Below are 26,892 nucleotides of genomic sequence, written 5' to 3'. Positions count from 1 at the left end.
CAAAGGCCCAGTGTCAGTTAATTGGGGAAAAGATAGTCTTTTTAACAAATGGTGCTGGCATAACTGGATATCCATTTGCAAAAAAATGAAACAGGATCCATACCTCACACCAAGCACAAAAATTAACTCCAAGTGGATCAAAGACCTAAACATAAAGACTAAAACGATAAAGATCATGGAAGAAAAAATAGGGACAACCTTAGGAGCCCTATACAAGGCATAAACAGAATACAAAACATTACCAAAAATGACAAAGAGAAACCAGATAACTGGTAGCTCCTAAAAATCCAACACCTATGCTCATCTAAAGACTTCACCAAAAGAGTAAAAAGACCACCTACAGATTGGGAAAGAATTTTCAGCTATGACATCTCCGACCAGCGCCTGATCTCTAAAATCTATATGATTCTGTCAAAACTCAACCACAAAAAGACAAACACCCCAATCAAGAAGTGGGCAAAGGATATGAACACAGACTTCACTAAAGAAGATATTCAGGCAGCTACAGATACATGAGAAAATGCTCTCGATCATTAGCCATTAGAGAAATGCAAATTAAAACCACGATGAGATTCCATCTCACTCCAACAAGCCTGGCATTAATCCAAAAAACACAAAATAATAAATGTTGGAGAGGCTGCGGAGAGATTGGAACTCTTACACACTGCTGGTGGGAATGTAAAATGGTACAACCACTTTGGAAATCTATCTGGCGTTATCTTAAACAGTTAGAAATAGAACTACCATACAACTCAGAAATCCCACTCCTCGGAATATACCCTAGAGAAATAAGACCCTTCACACAAACAGATATATGCACACCCATGTTTATTGCAGCTCTGTTTACAATAGCAAAAAGCTGGAAGCAACCAAGGTGTCCATCAACAGATGAATGGGTAAATAAATTGTGGTATATTCACACAATGGAATACTACGCATCGATAAAGAACAGTGATGAATCTGTGAAACATTTCATAACATGGAGGAACCTGGAAGGCATTATGCTGAGCGAAATTAGTCAGAGGCAAAAGGACAAATATTGTATAAGACCACTATTATAAGATCTTGAGAAAGAGTATAAACTGAGAAGAACACATACTTTTGTGGTTATGGGGTGGGGAGGGAGGCAGGGAAGGAGAGGGTTTTTTACTGATGAATTAGTAGATAAGAACTGCTTTAGGTGAAGGGAAGGACAACACTCAATACATGGAAGGTCAGCTCAATTGGACTGGACCAAATGCAAAGAAGTTTCCGGGATAAAATTTTTTTTTTTTCAAAGGTCAGCGGAACAAGGGTGGGGGTTTGGGGACCATGGTTTAAGGGGACTTCTAAGTCAATTGGCAAAATAATTCTATTATGAAAACATTCTGCATCCCGCTTTGAAATGTGGCGTCTGGGGTCTTAAATGCTATCAAGCGGCCATCTAAGATGCATCAACTGGTCTCAACCCACCTGGAGCAAAGGAGAATGAAGAACACCAAGGTCACACGACAACTAAGAGCCCAAGAGACAGAAAGGGCCACATGAACCAGAGACCTTCATCATCCTGAGACCAGAAGAACTAGTTGGTGCCCGGCCACAATCGATGACTGCCCTGACAGGGAGCACAACAGAGGACCCCTGAGGGAGCAGGAGATCAGTGGGATGCAGACCCCAAATTCTCATAAAAAGACCATACTTAATGGTCTGACTGAGACTAGAGGAATCCCGGCGGTCATGGTCCCCAAACCTTCTGTTGGCACAGGACAGGAACCATCCCCGAAGACAACTTATCAGACGTGAAAGGGACTGGACGGTGGGTAGGAGAGAGATGCTGATGAAGAGTGAGCTAATTATATCAGGTGGACACTTGAGACTGTGTTGGCATCTCCTGTCTGGAGGGGGAATGGGAGGATAGAGAGAGATGGAAGCTGGCAAAATTGTCACGAAAGGAGAGCCTGGAAGGGCTGACTCATTAGGGGGAGAGCAGGTAGCAGTACAGAGTAAGATGTATATAAACTTATATGTGACAGTGTGACTTGATTTGTAGACGTTCACTTGAAGCTCAATAAAAGTTAACAAAAAAAAAAAAAAGTGTTCAGTAATGGTAGCCAGGTACCATCCAGTTCTTCTGGTCTCATGGCAAAGAAGGAAGTTGTTTGTGGAGGCAATAAGTCACACATTCCATTTCCGCCTCCTATTTCTGAGTCTTCTTCTTTTTCTGTTGCTCCAGGCAAATAGAGACCAGTTGTTGTGGCTTGGATGGCTGCTTGCAAGCTGTTTAGACCCCCAGGAACTACTCAATGAACTAAGAGGTAGAACAGAAAGACTAAACATAATATTAGTCCAATTAACTAGGATGTCACATGAAACCATGGCCCTAAGCTTCTAAGCCAAGGAACCAAATCCTACAAGGTATTTGGTTGTATGTAAGCAGCCTCAGCAGCCAGCAGCTAATCTTTTTGTGTGTGTGTGTCGTTGTAAACATGTCTATCACACAAGTTTTGTGAAGGCAACTTTTTATAGGTGTACAACTTATTGAGAGCACTTAAAATAATCAGTTGAGCAACCCTGCCCTTAAGCAATGTGATTTTCCCATCACTTTAAATCAGAACTCAGTCCTCCATAAGCAATAAAAAAAAAAAAAAAAATTTTTATAGCTCCCCATTTTTCCCTCCCTAACACCCCTGGTACCCACTACTAAACTTTGGTTTCTATACATTTGCCTTTTCTTCTCTTTTTATGGAAGTGATGCCAGACAGTATTTGTCTTTTTTGTGATTGACTTATTTCACTCAGCAAAATGTCTTCCAGCTCCATCTATATTGTAGCATGTAGCAAAACTTAATTTCTCCTCTGAAAGAGTAGTGTTCCATTGTATATGTGTACGTACCACATTTTGATTATCCATTTGTCTGTTGATAGCATTTGATTATCCATTTCTTTCCACCTTGTGGCTATTGTGAATAGTGCTACAAGGAACATTGGTGTACATGTCTCTGAGTTTCTGCTTTCAAGTCTTTTGGGTATATAATTAGGAGTGGAATTGCTGGGTCACATGGTAGTTCTATTTGTAGTTTTTTGAAGAACCGACACACTGTTTTTCACAATGGCTGCATCATTTTGCACTCCCACCAGTAATATTTAAGTGTTCCAATTTTTCCACATCCTTGCTAATATTTATTTTCTTTTTCTTTTTTTTAATTTTAGCCATTCTAGTGGGAGTGAAATCGTATCTCATTGTGGTTTTGATTTGCATCTCTTTGATGGCTAATGATGTTGAGCACATTTTCATGTGCTTTTTGGTCATTTAAATATCCTCTTTGATGAAATGTTTATTTAAGTCCTTTGCCCATTTTATTTGCCTTTTTGTTGTTAAATTGCTGAAGTTTCATATACATGTTTTGGTTATTAGATTCTTACCTGGAGATAGAAAGCCAAAAGGGAAGGACACACTCAGCATTTCTCAAGCTGAAAGAACTGAAGAAAAAAGTCAAGCCTTAAGTTGCAATACTAAAGGATTCTACAGGGAAAATATTGAATGACAAAGGAAGTATCAAAACAAAATGGAAAGAATACAGAGTTACTATACCAAAAAGAATTGGTAGATATTCAACCATGTTGGGAGGTAATATGTAATCAGGAACAAACGGTACTGAAGGAAAAAGTCCAAGCTGCACTGAAGGAATTCACAAAAAACAAGGCTCTGGGAATTGACGAAACACCAATTGAGATGTTTCAACAAGTGGATGCAGTGCTCACTTGTCTATGCCAAGAAATATGGAAGACAGCTTTCTGGCCAACCAACTGGAAGAGATCCATATTCATGCCTATTCCCAAGAAAGGTGATCAAACACAATGTGGAAATTATCAAACAATATCATTAATATCACATGCCTTTTTGCTGAAGATCATTCAAAAGGGGTTGAAGCAATACATCGACAGGGAATTGCCGGAAATTCAAGCCAGATTCCGAAGAGGATATGGAACCAGGGATATCATTGCTGATGTCAGATGGATCCTGGCTGAGAGTAGAGAATACCAGAAAGATGTTTATCTGTGTTTTATTGACTATGCAAAGGCATTCAACTGTGTGGATCATAATAAATTATGGATAAAATTGCAGAGAATGGGAATTCCAGAACACTTAATTTGCTCATGAGGAATCTGTACATGGATCAAGAGGCAGCCATTCAAACAGAACAAGAGGATACTGCATGGTTTAAAGTCAGGAAAAGTATGTGTCAGGGTTGTATCCTTTCATCATACCTGTTCAATCTGTATGCTGAACAAATAATCTGAGAAGCTGGCCTATATGAAGAAGAATGGAACAAAAGGATTGGAGAAGACTCATTAACAACTTGTGTTATACAGATGACACAACCTTCCTTGCTGAAAATGAAGAGAACTTGAAGCACTTACTGATAAAAATCAAAGACCACAGCCTTCAGTATGTATTACACCTCATCATAAAGAAAATAAAAATCCTCACAACTGGACCAATAAGCAACATCATGATAAGTGGAGAAAAGATTGACATTGTCAAGGATTTCATTTTACTTGGATCCACAATCAACACCCATGGAAGCAGCAGTCAAGAAATCAAAAGATGCACTGCATTGAGAAAATCTGCTGCAAAAAACTTCTTTAAAGTGTTGAAAAGCACCTTGAGGACTAAGGTGCGCCTGACCCAAACCATGGTGTTTTCAATTGCCTTATATAAATGTGAAAGCTGTACAATGAATAAGGAAGAGGGAAGAAGAATTGACACCTTCGAATTGTGGCCTTGGCGTAGAATATTGAATATACCACGGACTGCCAAAAGAACAAACAAATCTGTCTTGGAAGAAGTACAACCAGAATGCTCCTTAGAAGCAACGGGAGCAAGACTATGTTTCACATACTTTGGACTTGCTATCAGGAGGGATCAGTCTGTAGAAAAGGACATCATGCTTGGTAAAGTAGAGGATCAGTGAAAAAAAGGAAGACTCTCAACAAGATGGATTGACACAGCGGCAGCAAGGATGGGCTCAAGCATCGCAAAAACTGTGAGGATGGTGCAGGACTGGGCAGTGTTTCATTCTGTTGTGCACAGGGTCACTATGAGTCGGAACTGACTGGACGGAACCTAACAATAAGATTTATTGGATGTATGCTTTCCGAAGGTATTGTCCCAGTCAGTAGTTTGTCTTTTCACTTTTTTGGTAAAGTCTTTTGGCGAACAATTTTTTAAATTTTTATGAGGTCCCACTTTTTTTTGTCTTTTACTGTTTGTGCTTTTGTTATTATATTAGATAATCCATTGTTGAAAGGTGGGCCCGACAGCATTGCCCCTGCATTTTCTTCTAAGAATTTTATGGTTATAGTTTTCTTTACGTTGATGTGTAATCCATACTGAAGGCTGTAGTCTTTGATCTTCATAAATAAGTGCTTCGAGTCCTCTTCCTTTCAGCAAGCGAGGTTGTGTCATCTGCATATTGCAGGTTGCTAATGAGTCTTTCTCCAATTCTGATCCACATTCTTCTTCATATAGTCCAGCTTCTCAGATTATTTGTTCAGCATATAGATTGAATAAGTATGGTGAAACAATACAACCCTGACGCACACCTTTCCTGACTTTAAACCACACAGTATCACCTTGTTCTGTTCTAATGACTGCCTCTTTGTCTATGTACAGGTTGCTCATAAGCACAATTAAGTGTTCCAGAATTCCCATTCTTCACAGTGTTATTCATAATTTGTTATGATCCTCAAAGTCATATGCCTTTGGATAGTCAGCAAAACACAGGTAAACATCTTTCTGGTACTCTCTGCTTTCAGCCAAGATCCATCTGACATCAGCAATGATATCCCTAGTTTCATGTCCTCTTCTGAATCTGACTTGAACTTCTGGCAGTTCCCTGTTGATATACTACTGCAACCGCTTTCGAATGATCTTCAGTAAAATTTTGCCAGCACTAGTACGGTGCTTGTCATGTAGTAGGTATGTCTTATATATTGGTGGGATAAATAAATAAATGAATAGGATATTATAAATGATTAAAAATGTAGTAAAATAGTACTGTTGTTGTGTGCTGTTGAGCCAGTTCCTACTCATAATGACTCTATAAGCCAGACCAGATCTGCTCCATAGGGTTTCCTAGGCTGTAATCTTTATGAGAACAGATCACCATGTCTTTTCTCCCTCAAAGTCACTGGTGGATTCGAACTTAACCACGGTACTACCCAGGCTCCTTTTTGTTAGCATATAGTTGGCACTAAATAAATATTAGTTGAATCCATTATAAGATTAATATCCTTATTGAATTCCTCCCTCTTTTCTTTCTGTAGCATGTCAAAAGTAATTTCAAAAACCACAACACTACTTGACAAGTTTCTACTTTTTTGTTCTTGTACCTGTTTGCACATTGGTTATTTCTTTTCCAATACTCTCCACAGTTCCAGCTGCTTCATGTCCTAGAATGGCTGGATATTTAATCTTTACTTTTCCATTAATCAGATGATCATCTGTGCCACAAAAGGTAGTGGCCAAAATCTGTGAGGAGATAATACAAAATTCATCTTTATCTTATGAAGTAGGCAATATTTCTCTCACAATGTTTCAAGTATATGGTCAGTTTTTTTTTTTTTTTTTTTCTGGTCTTAATCCGTTATGGTAATATGACAATTATCTGAATACATCATCCACTTAAGTCAAAATTTTAAAAAATGTTAATTAACTTTACTCACTTATCCTGAAGTACAAAAAAAAGCATGCAGTCCTTGGTTCCTTAAGATCATTCTACTGGCTCTGCACTTATTTCTCCAGCTCTATCAAAATGTACATGCTATTAAAAATCTTTTCTATATGTACTCTGTAAATCTTTATAGAAGTAGACTGCCACATCTTTCTCCCAATGAGCAGCTGATGGGTTTGAACTGAAAACCTCTAGGTTAACAGCGAAGTGCTTAACCACTGTACTACCAAGGCTACTTACATGTACTCAGATTTTTCTACAATCTTGACAAGCAATACTACTCTATTGTTACTGTTCAACCACAGAATTTATTTTTAGCAATAGAATTGGTTTTAATATAATTTTTGACATATTCTAAAAAAGTCACTATGAACACAGGCGATCTTATAACAGTATGGCCCCTTTGGCTGAATAATATACAATTACAATATTAAATACAGTATTCCATGGGAGAAACAGAAATTCTTGCTACCAGATCATAATAGTTTTTGACCTTCCACATTTTGTCTTTAGTGATCATCAACTTTTTCTGCTCCCCAATATCCCTCAGTGTAGGACAATTTTCCATTGGTATTAGTTTCTCATTATCACAGTAATGGATAGAGAAATGGAGAGACAAAAAATTAGGGAAATGTGTACTTTGAAAAACCCTTCCCTGTGATTTTGATGTTTCCCCAGAAGAGCTGATTTGTCTGGTTGAGAATCACTGGTGGTAATAATAATAATAATATTAGTGGCTATCATTTATTTGAAAACATATGTAAAACCCTGTCCTAAGCATTTTACATATATTTTCTCATTTAATCCTCACAATTACCATGAAAATAGGTATTACTTTGATCAAGAGCACTTTGCTAATATGGGCCTGAGTCAGAATTCAAACCCAAGTCTGTTTAAATCCAGAGCTCACATTCTTAACTATGATACAACTCTGGTAAACAGTTAGTGATACTCCGGTAGTAGTGCATTCAAGCTTACAGGTTAAAGTACCGTATGGCCTTTATGCTACTCTATGGAGCCCTGGTGGCACAGTGGTTAAGAGATCAGCTGCTAACCAAAAGTTTCAGCAGTTTGAATCCACCAGCCACTCCTCAGAAACCCTATGGGACAGTTCTACTCTGTCTTGTACGGTCGCTACAGATTGGAATCAACTCTATGGCAGTGGGTTTGGTTGTTTCCTTTTGTTTTTTGATATGCTTTTCTATAGCCATAGATATTACTAGGGTCTCATAAACCCATTGCCATTGAGTCAAATTTGACTAATAGCGACCTTATGGGCCAGAACAGAACTGCCCCACAGAGTTTCCAAGGTTGTAAATCTTTATGGAAGCGCATTGCTACATCTTTCTCCCATGGAGTGGGTTTGAACCACTGACCTTTCAGTTAGCAATCAAGCACTTAATCACTATACCACCAGTGCTCTTTTAATATCTCATATATGTTATCATATCCACCAAGAATAAAGAGTTATAGTATGCTGTGCTAGAAAAATAGCTGTGTGGGGTAGTAGGAAAAATCACTGGTTTAGGATTCAGGACACCTAGGACTCACCTCAGGGGGAGTTGCCAACAATGTGCAGGCTATTAAGTGAAAATAAGCCTGTTTCTTCCATCTGGTATGTTATAGTGTCTTCTGTCTCATACTGGACTCTCAAGATCAGCTTAAGTTATTAGACTAACCCAAGCCCAAGCCCATTGTCATCAAGTCGATTCCAACTCATAGTGACCCTACAGAACAGAGTAAAACTGCCCCATAGAGTTTCCAAGGAGTGGTTGGTGGATTAAAATTGCCAATCTTTTGGTTAGAAGCCAAGCTCTTAAACACTGTACCACAAGGGCTCCAAGTTATTAGGAAAGAAGACCCAACTGGCCCGTCAACACATAACCTTTTGTTTCAGTGGAAACTTAAGTCAACTGTCTTCTTCCCATACTCCTTGGATATACTCCCATGTATATCCAAGTACATGGCCCTTGCTAGATGCCAAACACTTTTGTTTTTTAATTGTGCTTTAGATGAAGGTTTACAGAGCAAATTAGTTTCTCATTAAACAATACACGTATTGTTTTATGACATTGGTTGCCAACCCCACAGCCTATCAACACTCTCTCCTTCTTGACCTTGGGTTCCCGTTACCAGCTTTCCTGTCCCTTCCTCATTCTTGCCCCTGGGCTGGTGTGCCCACTTAGTCTTGCTTTGTGTTATGGGCCTGTCTAATCTTTGGCTGAAGGGTAAATTTCAGAAATGACTTCAGTACTGAATTAAAAGGGTGTCCTGGGACCATACCCTTGGGCTTTCTCCAGTCTCTGTCAGACCAGTAAGTTTGGTCTTTTTTTTTTTTGAGTTAGAATTTTGGTCTACATTTTTCTCCAGGACAGTCTATTGTGATCCCTGTCAGAGCAGTCGGTAGTCATAGTCGGGCACCATCTAGTTGTGCTGGACTCAGTCTGATGGTGGCTGTGAAAGTTGTGGTCCATTAATCCTTTGGACTAATCTTCCTCTTATGACTTCAGTTTTCTTCATTCTCATTGCTCCAGCAGCAGTCAAGAAATCAAAAGATGCATTGCATTGGGTAAATCTGCTGCAAAGGACCTCTTTAAAGTGTTGAAGAGCAAAGATGTCACCTTGAAGACTAAGGTGCTCCTGACCCAAGCCATGGTATTTTCAATCACATCATATGTATGTGAAAGCTGGACAATGAGTAAGGAAGACCGAAGAAGAGTTGATGCCTTTGAATTGTGGTGTCGGCGAAGAATATTGAATATACCATGGACTGGCAAAAGAACAAAAAAATCTGTCTTCGAAGAAGTACGACCAGAATGCTCCTTAGAAGCAAGGATGGTGAGACTGCGTCTTACATACTTTGAACATGTTGTCAGGGGGGATCAGTCCCTGGAGAAGGACATCATGCTTGGCAGAGTACAGGGTCAGTGGAAAAGAGGAAGACCCTCAACAAGGTGGATTGACACAGCGACTGCAACAATGAGCTCAAGCATAACGACGATTGTGAGGATTGCTCAGGACCGGGCAGGGTTTCATTCTGTTGTGCATAGGGTCGCTATGAGTAGGAACCGACTCGATGGCACTTAACAACAACAACAACATTGCTCCAGATGGGGCTGGACCAGTGGAGTATCTTAGACGGCTGCTCACAAGCTTTTAAGGCCTCAGACGCTACCCACCAAAGTAGAATGTAGAACATATTCTTTATAAACTATGTTATGTCAGTTGAGCTAGATGTCCTCCAAGACCATGGTCTCCAGCCTTGGTGCAGTAATTCAGTCCCTCAGGGTGTTTGGATGTGTCGATGAAATTTCCATGACCTTCCCTTGGTCAAGTTGTGCTGACTTCCCCAGCATCGTGTACTGCCTTACCCTTCACCAAAGTTACCAGTTATCTATTTTCTACTTAGTGTTTTTCCTCCCCAGCCCTCCCCTTCCTCGTAACCGTCAAAGGTTGTTTCTTTCTGTGTGTAAACCTTTTCATGAATTTTTATAATAATGGTCTTATACAGTATTTGTCGTTTTGTGATTGATTTATGTCACTCACCAAAATGCCCTCCGGCTTCAATGATGTGTAAGATGTTTCACAGATTCATCATTGTTCTTTATCATTGTGTACTATTCTAATGTGTGTATGTACCATAGTATATTTATCCATTCGTCTGTTAATGGGCACTTAGGTTGTTTCCATCCTTTGATATTGTGATAGTAATGCTGCAATGAACATGTGGGTGCATGTATCTGTTTGGGTGATGGCTTTTATTTCTCTAGGATGTATTCCTGGAAGCAGGATAGCTGGATCATATGGTATTTCTATTTCTAGCTTTTTAAGTAAGTGCCATATCATTTTCCAAAATGGTTGTACCATTTTGCATTCCTACCAACAGTGCATAAGAGTTCTAATCTCCCTGAAGCCTCTCTAATATTTGTTATTTTCTTTTTTTTTTTTTTTTTAATTTGTGCCAGTAATGTCGGGGTGAGATGGTATCTCATTGTAGTTTTGATTTGCATTTCTCTAATGGCTAGTGATCTCAAGCATTTCCTCATGTGTCTCTTAGCTGCCTGAACGTCTTCTTTGGTAATGTCTGTTCATATGCTTTGCCCATTTTTTAATTGCATTATTTGTCTTTTTGTTGTAGAGGCATTGGGTTTTCCTATAGATTGTAGAGATTAGACTTTTGTCAGATTTGCCATAGCCAAAATTTTTTTTCCCCAATCTGTGGGTTCTCTTTTTACTCTTTTGGTGAAGTCTTTGATGAGTATAAGTGTTTAATTTTTAGAAGACCCCAGTTATCTAGCTTATCTTCTGGTGTTTGTGTGTTGTTAGTTATGGTTCGTATTCTATTTATGCTGTATATTAGGGCCTCTAGCATTGATCCTATTTTTTCTTCTATGGTCTTTATAGTTTTGGGTTTTATATTTACATCTTTGATCCATCTTGAATTAGTTTTTGTGTATTGTGTGAGGTATGGGTCCTGTTTCATGTTTTTACAGATGGACATTCAGTTTTGCCAGCACCTTTTGTTAATTTTTTTTTTTTGTTAAAAAGACTTTTTCCCCATTTAATTGACTTTGGGCCTTTGTCAAAGATCATATGACTGTAGGTAGAAGAATTTACATTTGTGTCCTCGATTCTGTTCCATTGGTCAATGTGTTTGTCATTGTACCAGTACCAGGCTGTTTTGACTACTCTAGGTATATAGTAGGTTCTGAGGTCAGGCAATGTGAGGTCTCCTACTTTATTCTTCTTCAATAGTGCTTTAATTATCTGGTTCCTCTTCCTTACCATATAGAGTTAATGATCAGTTTTTCCATCTCGCTAAAGAACACTGTTGGTATTTGGATTGGGATTGCATTGTATTTGTAGATTGCTTTGGGCAGAATTGACATTTTCACAATGTTGAGTCTACCTATCCATGAACATGGTATATTTTTCCATTTATGTAGGTCTCTTTTGGTTGCTCGCAGTAGCGCTTTGTAGTTTTCTTTGTGTAGGTCTTTTACAACCCTGGTTAGATTTATCCCTAATTATTTTATTTTTGGGGAGGAGGGCTATTACAAATGGTACTGCTTACCTGATTTCCTTTTCTTAGTTCTTTTTGTTGATGTATAGAAATCCAACTGATTTTTGTATATTTTCGTGTATCTTGCTACTCTGCTGAATCTTTCTATTAGTTTCAGTAGTTTTCTTGTGGAATCTTTAAGCTTCTGTACATATACTATCATACCATCTGCAAATAGGGACACTTTTACTTCTTTCTTACCAACATGGGTACCCTTTATTTCTTTTTCTTGCCTGATTGCTCTAGCTAAGTCTTCCAGCACAATGTTAAATAGGAGTGGTGATAAAGAGCATCCTTGTCATGTTCCTGTTCTCAGAGAGAATGTTTTCAGCCTTTCTTCATTAGAATGATGTTGGCTGTTGGTTTTGTATAGATGCCCTCTGTGATATTGAGGAATTTCCCTTCAATACTTATTTTATTGAGAGTTTTTTTATCAGGAATTGGTATTGGACCTTATCAAATGCCTTTTCTGCATTGATTGAGATGATCATGTGTTCTTTTTGTTTTATTTATGTGGTGGATTTTGTTGATTGATTTTCTAATGTTGAATCATCCTTGCACACCTAGTATGAATCCCATTTGGTTCAGGTGTATTTTTTTTTTTCTTTATATGATACTGAATTCTCTTGTCTAGAATTTTGTTGAGAAAATTTTTGCATCCATATCATAAAGGATATTGGTCTATAATTTTCTTTTTTGTGGTGTCTTTGCCTGGTTTTGGTATCAGGGTTATTATGCTGGTTTCATAGCATGAATTCGAAAGTATCTTTTCCTTTTCAATATTCTGAAACTGAGTAGTACTGGTGCAAAGTCTTCTCTGAATGTTCTGTAGAATTCTCCATTGAAACCATCTGGGCCATGGCTTTTTTTTGTTGACTTTTTTTTTTTTTTAAAACCTTTTAAATCTCTCCCCTTGTTATGATTCTGTTCAGATTTTCAACTTCAGTTTGTTTTAAATTGGGTAGGTAGTGTGTTTCTAGAAATTTGTCCATTTCCTCTAGGTTTTCAAATTTGTTGGGGTATAGTTTTTCATGGTACTCTGTTATGATCCTTTTTATATCATTTGGGTCTGTTGCAATGCCCCCCCCCTTTTCATTTCTTACTTGGGTTATTTGTGTCCTCTTCTGTTTTTCTTTTGTCAATTTGGCCATTGTTTTGTAGAATCTTTCAAAGAGCCAACTTTTGATTTTGTTGATTCTATTATTTTTCTATTCTCTATTTCATTTTTTTTCTGCTCTGACCTTTATTATTTCATTTCTTCTTGTGGCTGTGGGCTTCTTGTGCTTTTCTGTTTCTCTTCGTTTGAATTGTACAGCTAACGTTTTGATTTTGTCCCTTTCTTCTTTTTTAATGGGTGCATCTATTGCTATAAATTGACTTCTGAGCACTGCCTTTGCTGTGTCCCGAAGATTTTGGTAAGATGTGTTTTCATTCTTGCTTGATTCTAGAAATTTTTTTATTCCGTCTTTGGTTTTTTTAAGGAAGGTTTTATTCAGTCTTCATGTATTTCATTCTTTTCCCTTGCTCTTCATGTTATTGATTTCTATTTTTATGGCATTATGATCCAAGAAGTTGTTTTGTGTTATCTCAATGTTTTGGATTTTGTTGATGGCAAACTCTTTTGAGAAAAAGGTAGTTTATTAATCTAAATGGTATTAGAGTATGTAGCCCACCTTTGAATTTGTGGGAAGTCAAGAGAGGCACAATGAGCTTCATTTGCATACATGCATTTAGTCTCTGTGCTAGGATAACTGAGTATAAGGCTGTACTAGAGCCAAAACCTAGTATAATAACTTGCTAACATATTCCTGGTCTATCTTCTAAGAAATTTGGTCTAAATTATTTTCTAGAGGAAAAACTCCATCTGAATTTCCAGTGGAAATTCAGAGTTCTGGACCTAGACTAGGTTGCAACTTCCTAGAGCTTAGATTAGGGGCAGAGCAGGCTTGCCCAGTCTGACACTGAATCTAGGGAAAACCAACAACAAAAGCCTGGCAGATCATCCAGCCAAGTTGTATTTGAAAAGATGAAACAAGAATGTAAGTACAAGACTATGATCTGGAAATTGTTAAAGTCAGGCAGAGAGGAACCATTTAAAGCAGAGAGTGGGTGACAGAATCTTACCTCAGACAATTTCAACCTGTTTGATTTTTGTTGGACATTCTCCCATCCAGCCTCAAGCATAGGTGGAGAAAGAGGGGTTTGGGGCCGCTTCACTTTGGAACTCAAGAGAATCTGAATCATTAGCATTTAAGATGTATAAGCTGTCACTCTCGGAGGTAAGGTTTCCTTTCATGAGGCAAAAAGTGGGCAAGTTCAACCACAATGGTGATGTGCATGGCTGAGAAAGAACTAGTTTAACAGAGTCATTCACCAAGGGAGACGGGGGTATAGGCTAAGTGATTACTCTCTAAACTGTTCACATCTCCACTTACGAGAAGAGTATAACCCAGCTTTTAGAAAGCTCAGGATGTCAAAATCCCAAAAACAATTTGAGTGAAGTCTTATACCAAACATCTCTTAAGCTTTAATGTTGCTGTTGTTAGTTGCCATTGAATCAACTCTGGCTTGTAAAGAATGAAACTTGGGGTCCTGAGTTATTTTCATGATCACTGGCATGTGCAAATCCATTGTGGCAGCCACTGTGAGTTTCAAGTGCTTCCTACCCTAAGGAGCACATCTTCCAGCACTATATTGGATCATAGTCTATTGTGATCCATAGGGTTTCATTGGCTAATTTTTTATAGTAGATCACTAGCCTTTTTTCTTAGTCTGTCTTAGTCTGGAAGCATCGCTGAAACCTGTTCACCTTGGGTGGCCTTGCTGGTATTTGAAATACTGGTAGTATAGCTTCCAGAATCATAGCAATATGCAAGGCCACAACAATATGACGAATGATAGACTGGCGGTGGAAGTTTTAATGTAGGGGGCTCTTAATTGATTGCCTCTTGGTTAATGTTGTTAAAGACATGGGGAAAGAATAACATGTAGGAGGTGATTATCATAAGACAGACCCTCTACAAGATACTATCTATCAATCATCCATCCATCCATCCATCCATCCATCCATCCATCCATCCATCCATCCATCCATCCATCCATCCATCCAATCCATCCACCCATTCATCTATCTAATCTTACTATTTTCCCCATTAAGGTTCCCTGGTCCCTGGATGGCAAAAGCAGTTTATCTTCAACTGCTAACCAGAAGGTTAGCAGTTCAAACTCACCCTTAGCACCACAGAAGAAAGGCCTGGTGATCTGCTTCCATAAAGATTAGAGCCAAGAAAAGCTGATGGGGCAGTTCTACTCTATAACACATGCAGCCATCATGAGTAAGAATCAACTTACTCAAAGTGCTTTTTTGTTGTTGTTGTTGTTTGTTGTCTTCCCCCTTTAATCCCCTAAAATTAGTATTGTTATTTCAGTCCTGTTAAAAAAGATTAGGAAACAGCTACTTCTAGAAATAACTGCACAGTTTCACTCACCTACTCACTGGCAAAGCCTTAACTCAGCCTCAGTCCTGATTCTAAATTAAATGCCTTTTCCATTCCACTACACATGAATAGTAGTTGGAATTGACTGGGTGGCAACTAACAATAACTCTTTGCTTGAATTCTCAGGATGCCTTTGCACGTGGAAAGTTTTTAGTGTTTCCTTATGGAAATGAAGTTTTCATTAGGTAATGGGAGTGTGCTACAAAGGTACAGTTTTCTTGGGACATCTTCCATCTGTATGAGAAAGGAGAAAGAAAGTCCTAAAGGTAGGAGTGAATCATGACTCCTCACTCCTAACTTTCCACAAACAAATCCCAACAAATTAAATCAATGGAAATTGAAGCTTACGTTCAGCAACCTCACTAAAGACAAGCTTTTTAATACTTGGGAAACTGAATTGTGCTGCATAATTACACTGTGATTATGAATATATCATTATTCATCTTAAAGTTGTATCTAGATCTATGAAGGTAGTCAAGACTAGGTGTTATTTACCTTCTGTACAAAGTGAGGCTATTAATTCCAGCCCTACTTAGCTGAACAGTACTTTTAAAAATCAAGTAAATAAAATGGATAAGGGAAAAACAATCCAGTGATAGTATTTTATTCCATACAAAAGTTATTTGGAAACAGTAAAATGGCATCGATTTGTAGTTATTGCTAGTGTCGAAGAGTTGAATGAAAGTAGCTTTGACTTACAGGCATCAAAATGAAAGTCTTCAGTATATCCTCAGCAATACACACTTTTCTGTCCCAAATCAGTCTTTTCTTGATCTGTACTTGCTTAGTGGCTGCAGAGCAAAGGTTACCCCCTACTGCATCCTAGAGTTGGTTTTCCTATTACTTATCCAAATAATTTTATAGGAGGTGACAAAAAGTTTTAATTCTCCTGGAATTCAGATTTCTGGGGTACAGGGAGTTGAGGTAACCTACCAAGGCCATTGCCCATCAGATGTCCTTTAGAACCTTGAGCCTGGAAGAACCTGGTTTCTAAAAATCATCTTCAATGGTCTATATAAACTAGTAAGACTGTTTTGCCATGGGCAATGTGCTCTTCTGGAGAATTCAGTCAGTTTCAGGAAATAAGACTCCATAGGTCAGACCAGAGCTGTTTTAGGGTAAATCAGTAATCATTTTAATTGTTCTTCAAGACAATGCTATATAAAATCCTCCCTGACTGCAAATTGTTTATCAGTTCTCTTCCAGACCTTTTTTCACAGCAATGACGATAAGATGGGGTATAAAGGTCTTTAGAGGTTCTCTCATCTTCAGAACGTTTTTAAGTCTAGTTGAGGTGTTACCCCGATTTGCAAATTGTGTATTAAATAAACTTCAGTTTTTATTATTGGCTTAATGTGATTTTTTGTTTTAACAGATGGTATTGGCTAAATGAATTAGTCCATATGATGGGCTATATGCAGCATTAGAAATCACACTTAAAAACAATCTCTATTGATGTGGGATAATGAGCATCAGACAAAGAACTTTATTTGGTCTTTGTCTTTGGTTCCTGAGAGATGGTCTTTGGCATTTCTTGGGTAATCAAGGTACCGTTGTTATCTAAACCATACACGAGGGCTTGGGCTAATGAGTGAGGGTTGGCCAAGCCACAAAGACCATACCTGGTCAGATAACCTCAGGAAGGAAGGGGGAGGGACATGATTTAACAGTCATGCATATTTAATGATTCAGTTAATCATGACTACATAATGAGGCCCCAATCGTGACTGCCCCCCCCCAAAAAAATAAAGGGCTTTGAACATGGAAATTTCTTGGGCTTCCTACTCTTGGGAGAGTCCCTGGGGACATAGAAGCTCTGCCCTGGGACCCCTCTTAGGCCTTGCCCCATGTGTCTCTTCGCTTGCGTTCTTTCTGGTTTTAATAAATGTATAGCTGAAAGTATAGATACTTTTTGTGAATTCTATGAGTCATACCAGGGAATTATTGAACCCACAAGGCCAGTGGGAGCCAGCAGGTGGAGAAGGGTCATCTGAACTTGTGGCTGGTATCCTGAAGGGGCTAGAGGAAAACCTTAAATTAGGGGCCAGCTGGTCTGAAGTGCAGAGAGTTGTATGTGAGGCACGCATCTATGGATGGTGGATGGGAGGAGCTAAACTGCCATTTCCCTTCCATCTCAGCCCAGTGCGATTGCGCTGAACCAATGACGTTGGCATCATCACCCGAGCTGTCCACCAATCCTGATAGAACACGCCCCGAACACACCCTGAAGAAGAAGCCGTCCCTGCTTCGTTTCCTCCCCATATAAACTCCTGTGCCTGCTGATTGAAAAGCCATCTTTACGATGCTCCTTTGCTTGGCCAACTAAATAAAGTTTTCCTCTTTGGTTTTCACTGGATTCGTATCTCAGTGTATCTCAGTGTCACGCGGAGCAAGACCTGGAGGACCGGCAACATATTTTGACAAGCCAGTCAGGAGCTCCACTCGGTGTTTGGGGCGTGCCAGTCCTGACCCTGCGAGGACTTCAGCAGCCAACAGCAAAACCACTTGTTCCATCTAGGCCCTTCTTCGGACTCTGGGCGCGTGTGCTCCGAACCCAACGGCGACTCTGGAAGGCGAGGGAAGAAATCTGCAATAATCAGGTAAGTACTATTTCTGGTGGATTCGAATCTGGGCAGGCCCATAAGGTGGTCTGTGGTAGGTAGGATTAGACCCCTGCCATCTGGTGGGTGCCCCTCTAGGTTGAGGGGATGTCCTTCTGTCTGAGTGTATCTGGAGCCAGTGCTTTTGGCTGTCTGTCTGTCTGTCTTCATGCAGGTGTATAGGAGTAAGAACATGGGTGCTATTAAAAGCATTCCTGAGGATTTATCCGTAGGGTGTATTTTAAAGAATTGGGATAAATTCAGCTATGATCCTATGAAAAAGAAGAAATTAATATTTTTATGTAATACTGGTTGGCCCCAGTATTGTCTAGGGGACCCAGAAAAGTGGTCTGTGAATGGATCACTAAACCACAACACCATCCTTCAGCTAGATTTATATCGCACAAGAAATGGTAAGTGGAATGAAAAGCATTATGTGTAAGCCTTCATGCCATTGTATAATGATAAGGAAACTCAGAAGGCTTGTATAATCTGTGTACAAAAGGAAAAAAAAAAATCCACCAGGACCCCGCCAGTGCCGGTTTTGGAAGACTCTTTGACCCCCTGGGACCACCACAGCCTTCTCCACCTTAACCCCCTTATCCCACTCCTGCCCCCGCTGCTCTGGCAGCCTCCAGCAGTGTGCACAGTTCTCCTTCCAGATCTGCGCTGGGCGGAGGAGGGGCGGCCAGGAAGGGGAAGGCGGCTCCTGGGAAGGGGTGGGGACTATGCTCCTGCTCTCCTTTCCAGCAACCATCTTTTCCCAGAGGCTGAGGGAGAGGGTAGAGAACTGAACAGGAAAACAGGGCCATCCAAATGTCCTGGAGATCTTCCCCTGTCACCGCCACATACAAGGATGGGGACACCCTATCAAAGGCCAAATACGGCCCAGGGTGCCACCAAGCCAGGACAGAGCCAACAGGGAGGGCCAGCCTCTGGCCAGTATCCCCTCCATCAAACTCCAGTAGCAGACAGGGGCCTGCTTTGGGCTCAGGTTTCCTTTAGTGCAGCAGGCCTGGTTAACTGGAAGAATTACACCCTGGGATATTGTGAGGACACAATAAAAACGTATAAAGTGTTTATGACCATCTTTAACTCTCTTGATCCCACGTGGACAGACTGTCAATCTCTTTTAAGCACCCTCCTCTCCCCAGAGGAGAGGCAGATGGTCCTAGAAGGGCCCTAGAGGAAGCCCAGAGACGACGTAATGCTCAGTTGACCAAAGCTGCAGTTGATGACACCTTCCCCCTTCAGGACCCCTGCTGGGATCACAATCACACAGCAGAGTATACGGGTATGCTCACCCATTATTGGGACTGCCCCTCAGTGAGTCTTAAAAATGAAGTACCTAAACTCTTAAATTGGAATAAGGTGTCAAGATTAAACAGCATAAAGTTGAGGATCCTTCAACTTTCCTCGAAAGGATCTATACAGCCTTTAGACAATACACTGATAAGGATCTGGATGACCCAGCAAATGCTTGGATGGTCAGTAGTATTTTTTATATGACAGTGTGCCCTGGACATTGGGAAAAAACTTCATAAGATAGATGGGGCAGTAACTATGAGTATTGGATACCTGGTCAAGATGGTATTCAAGTCCTATAACAACAGGGAAGACAAAGATAGAAAGTGCCAGGTTGCCCTATTAGCAGCAGCATTACAGGCTAGGCCCCTCAAAAGGAGAAGATCCACGGGCCATCCTAGTGGGGCCTGACCCCAGCCCCCAATGGGAAGGAACCAGTGTGCATATTGTAAGGAAGAGGGCCACTGGAGAAGAGAGTATTCTAAGAAAAAGAGCAGGCAATGACTAACTCAAATGCCAGCCCTCACTCTGGAAGAAGACTCTGACTAGGGCTGACCAGGGGCAGGACCTCACCCAAACCTCTGGTTATAACGAATGCGGAGGGAAAACCTACTCAATTTTTAGTTGATACTGGAGCAACACACTCATCAAGCCAGTCAAACCTCTATCCAGACATAAGATTCCAGTAATTGGGGTGGCTGATAGGAAGGACACCTGTCCATTTCTTCACCCCCTTACCTGCTCCCTCCCTGGCAAAGTGAGGACTCTGACTCACTCTTTCCTGTATATGCTCGATTGCCCTGTCCCATGGTTGGGCCTAGATTTATTAAATAAATTGAAGGCTGAAATACACTTCAGCCAGGGACAGATGCATGTTCCAGTTTCAGTAGAACAGAAGTGGAAAGCACACTTACTGTTGTGTTCTGCTCAATAAAATCAGGGACAAGAAAAAATCCATTTTCCTTGCCAAGCCATGGTGGAAAAGATTAACCCAGTAGGGTGAGCCACCCAAAGAGCAGGCAGGGCACACAGTGCAGTCCCAGTAAAGGTTGAGCTACTGCCAGGAATAACACCACCTAGGCTATCCAGTAGAACAAGAGGCTTGGTTGGCAGTATGGCCTTTAATACACTTGGACTGCTAAGGCCCTGCACATCTGTCTTTAACACTCCCATCCTGCCTGTGAAGAAGAAAGATGGCTGTTATTGATTTGTCCAAGATCTGTGTGCCATCAACCGGGTAACAGTAACAGTACACCCTACCGTGGCTAATCCTTATACCTTGCTCTCAACACTGTTACCGGCTTGGAAATATTTCTTGGTCTTAGATTTAAAGGATGCTTCCTTCTATGTGCCCTTGGGTTCCAGTAGCCAAGAGATTTTTGCCTTTGAATGGGAAGACCCATATACTAGACAAAAACAACAATATTGCTGGCAGGTTCTGCCTCAGGGCTTTAAAAACAGTCTACTCTGTTTGGAACCACCCTGGCCCAAGAGCTGCAAAGGCTGACACTGGTTGATGGCACCCTGTTGCAGTATGTGGACAATTTATTGATTGCCAGCTCTGACGAGTTCAGCTATGCAGAGAACACTGTGACTGTGTTAAACTTTTTGACATTGGCTAGGTATAGGGTGTCAAAAGAAAAGGCCTAAATGGTCCAGCAGAAGGTCACTTATTTGGGGTTTATCTTCAGTGAGGGAAAGTGGGAACTCCATCCAGACAGGAAAGAATAAGGTGTCAAGATTAAACAGCATAAACATGAGGATCCTTTGACTTCCCTCGAAAGGATTAATAGAGCACCCCCAGACTAGCACCTCCAGGAACCAGAAACAGCTCTGAGGGTTTCTGGGGATGACAGGCTTCTGCAGGATATGGATCCCTAATTTTGGGCTACTTATGAAGCCCCTCTATGCTCTCCTAGAAGGAAAAGAGACAAACGTGTTTCTTTGGACCAAACAGGAATAAACAGCATTTGAACGGATCAAAAAGGACTCCCGGACTTGCATAAACCTTTTGATCTTTTTGTGCACAAGCATCAGGGCATAGCTGCAGGGGTCCTAGGCTCCTGGAGGCAACCAGTAGCTTACTTCTCCAGGACTGTGGGTGGCCACTGTGCCTAAAAGCAGTAGCAGCCACTGTACAGATTCTGAAGGCAGCTGAAAAGCTAACCTTGGGCCAAACTATTCGAATTCACGCCCCTCATTCTGTACTCAGTATACTGGAACAGAGGGGGAGCCTTTGGCTATCGTAGAGTCGGATAACTCAATACCAGGCCTCTCTGGTTGATAATCCCAATGTGTTGGTCCAATCTGCTGTCACTCTAAATCCGGCAACCCCTTCTCCCCACTCTGCCCCTAGGAGACCCCATCCACCATGACTGTGTCCAGACAGTGCGCCTGGTCTATGCTAGCTTCCCGGACCTACAAGATCAAACTCCAGTAGAGTGGTTTCATAGAAGGTGGCCAATGGAGGGCAGGCTACGCCATTGTCAGCCACACCAAGGTCCTCAAAGCAAACGCTCTCCCCAGTGGAACCTTGGCCCCAAAAGCCGAGCTGGTTGTGATGATCAGGTTTGCAGCTGGCCAAGTCCATGCAAGTGACCATTTACGCAGACTTGTACATATTTACATGCGCATGGGGCTTTGTGGAAGCAGAGGGCACTTTTGAATTAGGCCGGTAAAGAAATCAAACGTGGCCAACAGATTTTATAACTCCTTGAAGGCGGTGTTATTCCCCGCTATGGCCATGGTAATCAAAGGGCTAACTTAGAGGCCAAGTGGGTGGGAAGAACAATGACCTTAGTGGTTGTTGCTGCCCTCTTTCCACACCCTAGCTTGCCACAAGCCATGGAAGACCCTGGTTACAGTGAAAAAGGCTTTTATATGGCTGATCAGTGGTAGCTCCAGAACAAGATAAGTTTTTTTGCACAAGGGATGGGAGGCTATTCATCCCACAGCACAGGATCCCTGGCATCCTAAGGCACTTATAGGAGACCACCCACTACCAGTGCAAGTGATGTATGATTGAGTAAAGAGACACTTGGTCAGCCAGAATTTGCAGGCCATTATTAGAGACATTACTAGACAATGTGTCACCTGTCAAAAAAACAACCCCAAGACCTTCTCGGCTGCACTAGAAGGGACTTAGTACCAAGGATATGTTCTGGGAGAAGATTGGCAGATAGACTTCACCGAGATGCCCCAGGCTCCAGATAATTACAGGTATCTGCTAGTGTTTATGGACAGCTTTCCAACTGGGTTGAAGCATTCCCCTGCAGGACTGAAAAGGCCACAGAAGTTGCCAAAAGACTGCTGGAAGGCATTATCCCCAGGTTTGACCTTCCCCAAACCATCGGGAGTGACAACGGAATACACTTTACTGCTCAGGTCACACAATTTGTAGCCTGACAGCTGGGAATTAAGTGGCATCTTCACAGTGCATAGAGACCCCAGTCCAGTGGAAAAGTAGAAACATGAACTGGGCTATTAAAATCCATTTGGCCTAACTTTGCCAGGAGACCAAATTTGCTTGTGTTAAGGCCCTTCCCTTGGCTCTGTTCAGGATTAGAGTTGCATCTTGAACCAAATTTAAGGTGCACATTATGGCAGATTCTTCCACAACCTGAAGTTCTTCTCCATGTTAGCTGGATATATGTTAAGTATAGCTGGATGTATGTCAAGACCTGGAACACTGCAGACCTGGCAGAAAAATGGAAGGGACCTTTTGAGGTATTGATGTCAGCTCCCACTGCAGTCAAGATCATGAGAAGAGGAGTGTGGGTCCACCACTTTCACATTAAACCGGCTCCCACTCCCTAAATCAACCAACAAACCCTGCAAAATAGTAAGAATTGGTCAGAGAGTGACAATTGGAAGACTCGGCCTTGAGAGGGTTTAAAGTGGTTGTTTGAAAGGAAACAGGCAACATAGACAATTGTGCCAGTTGATGGTGATCCCCTGATAGCTGTGTGTTGTGTTAGCTTTATTGGTAGTTATTTTCTGATTTTGTATCATCTGGTGCTTCTTTCCTGCTGAGCTCAATGGCTGACTGTCAACTAGCTCTGTTCATAACTCTGTTCATGCTTTGGGCTGTGTGTGCTCGTGCACACATGCAGCCTTACATCCTGTTCATTTATCGCCTATGTCTCTCTGAGGGAAAGGCAGGAACCTCAGAATGGCAAGATAACTATCTCATAAGTTATCTCGAATACTCTCCCTTAGAAGATTGCTGGATCTGCTTCACCGCCCCCCACCTCGCCAGAACTAAAGACAATGTAGAAGCAGTCCCCTTCATCAATTACAGCCAAATACCCACACCTACTAAAAACACCACCAGATTCCCCACACAATGGGTCTCCCTCTGGACCTATCTTTCGTTTGCTCCCATAATAGGATTAACATTTCCTGGGTTGAGAACTGAACCTACTCTGTCTGTCACAACTCATTGACCAAGAGTTTAATTCCTCTAATTACAATAAGGACTTTGTCCAACAGACTATCTGGAGTCTCACTGACTCCAATGCTAAAACCTCAGACAATTGGAATGAGACAACTTGTATCCAAACTAATCTGACCAACCAGATCTGCTGCACAGGGGCATCTACAGACGGAAGATATCCAGGAATTTCCCAAGAACTTTTTATTTGCTCTCTAACTATTGCTTGCCCTACCACATAGGGCCTACATTCCCAGGCACATTCCATCACCTCTGAATCATAATTTCAATGCCATAAGAGAGAATACCAAAGCACTGCATGCCGAGTATACCGATTTGAACTTTATGGTCCTCTAGCACCGAACTTACAGAGCATCACTTGGTAAAAGCAAGCTACCACCACCCTCAATAACTTCACCATCACTGAATCTTTATGTGCCCCTACTGTATATGTCTGGACATGCAGATCTGACTCATAACCAAATAACTGCAGAACCAGCTTATCACCGTCCAAGCTATGGATGGGCAATTCCTTGCATCAACCCTGTCACTACCACCAGTTAATGCTCCCTAGGATTTTTGTCCCCTTCAGGCACCAGTGTCAGAATATACAAGGCCTCCAACCGAACCTCAAGTTACAGACCAAAGAGAGCCCTAGGTTTAATTCTGGCTGGGGCAGGTGCACTAATAGGGCTCCTGACCCCTTGGGGAGGATTACCCTATCATGAAGCTACCCTTCCTAATCTGACTTTGTCTGTAGAAAATATTGCACAGTCCACTGCTCAACAAAAGAGCCTCGACTCCCTGGCAAGCGTGGTTTTAGGCCATCATATCACTCTGGACTACTTGCTAGCTGAACAAGGAGGCATTTGTGCAGTAGCCAGCACCTCTTGTTGCACTTACGTAAACACCTCAGGAGAGGTGGAAATAAACATGAAAAGATCTACAAAAAAGCTAAATGACTATACAAGTTCAACCAAGGCCCAACTTCACAGGCTATGTGGAATGCAGTAAAGGCTGCAATCCCGAGTTTAACATGGTTTCTTCCCCTTCTAGGACCCCTTATCACGGTTGGCCTGCTGCTTGTATTCAGGCCTTGTCTACTTTACCTTTTCGTAAAGTTTGTGTCTTCCAGGCTCCAGAAGTTCTAACTGCAGATGATGTTACAACAGGGATATCACCCTATCTCCCTCAAACCAGTTACAGCCAGAGTCCAGTTCTACACCAGTGTCCCTGGCCAGCATGAAGTAGTTACAGAAGAATGACCTCCAGCCCACGTCCCTGTCTAGCCCAGGATTTGGACTTCGTGTGGGATCCAAATCCTGAAAATAAAAGGGGTGAGTGAAGCGGGCAGCTGCTGTGCGAATGGGAGGACCTAAGCTGCCATTTACCCTCCGTCACAGCCCCCAGTGCCACTGTGCGGACCCAATGACAGGAGCTGCCCACCAATCTTGATGGACCATGCCTCTGAACATGCCCTGAAGAAGAGCCCAGCCCTATGCTGTTTCCTCCCCAAAGAGCCATCTTGGCTACACAGGTTCCGGTGTGCCCTTTAGCTTGGTTGGCCAACAAAATTAAGTTTTCTTCTTTCTCTTTCACCCAACTCGTGTCTCAGTGTCACGCCCAGTGAGACCTGGAGGACTGGTAACATATGGATCCATCAGCTTGAGGTCAGTGCCTGTTGACAGCCCTAGGTGGATGGAATAAGAGAGAGAGTGCTGTGGGTGTGGCTAATGACAAGGAAGAAGAAGTGGGAAGGTGAAGGCTGGATCCATCTCCAGGTGGGAACTGGAGTCATCCTGGTCCTTACTATGCAGTTAGTAATGAAGGTGAGATCTGCCCACTGCGCCCTTTGCTTGGCACAGTGCGTCATGCTCCATTGGCTGGAGAATGCTACTCATAGTCCATGACCATGGACCTAACTGGGCCAGCCACTTAGCTTGGCTTGTCTAAGGACACAAACTCTTCAACCAGGCTGACTGCTTTGCAAATAGACTGAAGAAGCAGTGAGAGAACCAAGTGGATCAGTGTCCTCTGTCAGTGCTATTGGGGGGGAAATAATAACTCTGAGAATAGGTTGGTGGTGTCTTTTGGTATTCAAAGCATTTTTGTTATGTTTTTATGTTGAATGAAGACATAGTTCCTATGATCTTATTGAATATAAGGTAACATGAGGCAGAAAAATCTACCCCCGCACACATATCTAAACCTGCAAGATTTATATATATATATATATGGGCTAGGCTTGATTTTGAGGTATTTCTGGACTTTAAATTAACACCCATTGCCATCAAGTTGATTCTGACTGATAGTGACCCTATATGACACAGTATAACTGCCTCATACAGTTTTCCAAGGGGCAGCTGGTAGATTTGAACTGCCAAGCTTTTAGTTAGTTACCAGTAGAGCTCTTAACCACTGTGCCACCAGGGCTCCGGACTTAAGATTAGGGAGGCAAAAAATGACTAAACTATCTAAGTATTTAATAGTCATCCAAAGAAAAACATAATCAAGTAATAAAACATAGCATCTTTTTGGGGGGCGTCAAAGATATTTGGTTCCAAAAGTACTGCTGAAATTTTGTCAAGTAGTTAAACACTTAGTAAAACATTAATTGAGTTTAGTCATGGGGCTACAAGCATTTTTTGACTGGAAAGTTTTAAGAGACCTTTTTCACTGGTTTACACAGTGACAGGGTACATTCGTTAGACTGCTCTCCTCAGATCTGTAGTATGCACTGTACCTGTACTCGAATCTCATGATTCTTAGGAGGGGCAACTCCCACTTCCTCAGTGGAAACGGGTCTTTGGTTCCCATACCACAACTGCTTTGCATTTAATAATCTGGAAGATAACAAAAGAAATAAATGCTGTTGCCATGTGGCTTCATGTTAATTTATAACTTATAGCAAGTGCCTAAATATATCCACAGTCAACATCCATGGAAGCAGCAGTCAAGAAATGAAAAGATGCATTGCATTAGGTAAATATGCTGCAAAAGATCTCTTCAAAGTGTTGAAAAGCAAAGATATTACTTTAAGGACTAAGGTGCACATGACCCAAACCATGATGTTTTCAGTCGCCATATATGCATGTGAAAGCTGGGCAATGAATAAGGAAGACCTAACAAGAATTGATGCCTTCAAATTATAGTATTGGTGAAGAATATTGAAAATACCGTGGACTTCCAGAAGAACAAACAAATCTGTCTTGGAAAAAGAACAGCCAGAAGCAAGAATGGTGAGTCTTCGTCTCACATACTTTGGACAGGTTATCAGGAGG

General features: G+C 41.3%; 1 pseudogene; it reads right to left on the bottom strand.

Moving 5' to 3' along the window:
- The window catches only part of LOC111750774 (alcohol dehydrogenase 1-like), a 52,737-nt pseudogene extending 26,247 nt beyond the window's left edge, over positions 1 to 26,490 (bottom strand).
- Between the last annotated feature and the right edge of the window lie 402 nt (positions 26,491 to 26,892).

Source organism: Loxodonta africana, chromosome 5 (assembly GCF_030014295.1).
Source record: "Loxodonta africana isolate mLoxAfr1 chromosome 5, mLoxAfr1.hap2, whole genome shotgun sequence".
NCBI classification, from domain to species: domain Eukaryota; kingdom Metazoa; phylum Chordata; class Mammalia; order Proboscidea; family Elephantidae; genus Loxodonta; species Loxodonta africana.
The sequence above is the reverse complement of the archived record's forward strand: the minus strand, read 5'-3'. Positions and strand labels throughout refer to the sequence as shown.